Below are 1582 nucleotides of genomic sequence, written 5' to 3'. Positions count from 1 at the left end.
GAAAATACAACAATACTGTGAAAATAAACGGTAGAGAGAAATAATAATATAGAAAGAGCAGCAACAGAGTAACATTCTTATACATAAAATGTATAAAACCAGTATAAACCAATAAACGTATAAAACCAGTAGTAGCACAGTAATACTGATAACAATGGATTAAGAAAATGCTAAACTAAAAAGGTATGTCTTAAGATTTCTCTTAAAAGTGTTTATAGACTGTGATGCCCTCAGCTCCTCTGGCAGGCTGTTCCAGAGGCGAGGACCATAGACACTACATGCTGCCTCACCGTAGTGCTTAGTCCTCACCCAGGGAACAGCTAAAAGGCCAGTGCCAGAGGACCGGAGGGATCTAGAGGGAGTATGCGTTAAAAGCATGTCTGACAAGTATTCAGTGATTTGAACACCAATAAAAGGATCTTAAAATCTATTCTAAAACTGACAGGCAACCAATGGAGGGACTTTAAGACAGGTGAGATGTGTGCTCTCCTTCTGGTCTTGATAAGCACACGTGCCGCTGCATTCTGAATTATCTGTAGCTTATTTATAGCTTTCTTAGGTAGACCAGAAAGGAGAGCATTGCAGTAATCAAGCCTGCTAGTGATAAAAGCATGCATAAGTCTCTCAGTATCTGCCTGGGAGAGAAACGGTTGCACTTTAGCAATATTTCGCAGGTGATAAAATGCTGTTCTAGTGAGATTATTAATGTGAGGTTCAAATCAGGGTCTAAAAGCACGCCTATATATATTTTTATTTTATTTTTTGCTAGGGGCTTGGCATTTTGTGCCAGGGATTTTAAGTTGGTGCACAGTATCTCTCTCTGGGCCTTTGCACCAATAATTAAAACCTCAGTCTTATCTTTATTCAACTGCAAGAAATGATGTGACATCCATGAGTTGATATGATCAATGCATTTAACCAGTTTATCAATAGGGCTGGTGTCATTGGGTGATAAAGAGATGTATAGTTGTGTATCATCAGCATAGCTATGAAAATGAATCCTGTGTTTTCTGATGATATTTCCCAATGGCAGCATATAGAGACTATACAATACAGGTCCCAGAATAGAGCCTTGAGGGACCCCACATGTTATGTTAGTGTTAGCCGAGGAGTGGTCACCAAGGGTGACAGATAAGTCCTGAACCAATCTGGAACTGATCCAGAGAGGCCAACACACTTCTGTAGTCTGTTTATAAGAAGGTCATGATCTACTGTATCAAAAGCAGTGCTCAAGTCTAAAAGTATTAAGATTGATCATTTCTTATCATCCATATTCATTCTTAGGTCATTTACAACTTTGACTAGCGCTGTCTCAGTGCTATGGTGAGCACGAAGGCCAGATTGAAACTTCTCGAATGTACAGCTAAAATTTAGGTAATCGTTTAGCTGTTTAAATACTAATTTCTCAAGAATTTTACTTAAAAAGGGAAGATTTGAACTTGGCCTGAAATTGTTTAACACTAAAGGATCGAGGTTAGTTTTCTTTAGGAGAGGTTTCACAATAGCAGTTTTCAGTGCCAGGGGGGAATACCAGTCAGCAGGGAGTGATTAACAATCGCCAGTACATCATCCTCTAGACAAT

The sequence above is a fragment of the Anoplopoma fimbria genome, chromosome 18 (assembly GCF_027596085.1).
Source record: "Anoplopoma fimbria isolate UVic2021 breed Golden Eagle Sablefish chromosome 18, Afim_UVic_2022, whole genome shotgun sequence".
NCBI classification, from domain to species: Eukaryota; Metazoa; Chordata; class Actinopteri; order Perciformes; family Anoplopomatidae; genus Anoplopoma; species Anoplopoma fimbria.
The sequence above is the reverse complement of the archived record's forward strand: the minus strand, read 5'-3'. Positions refer to the sequence as shown.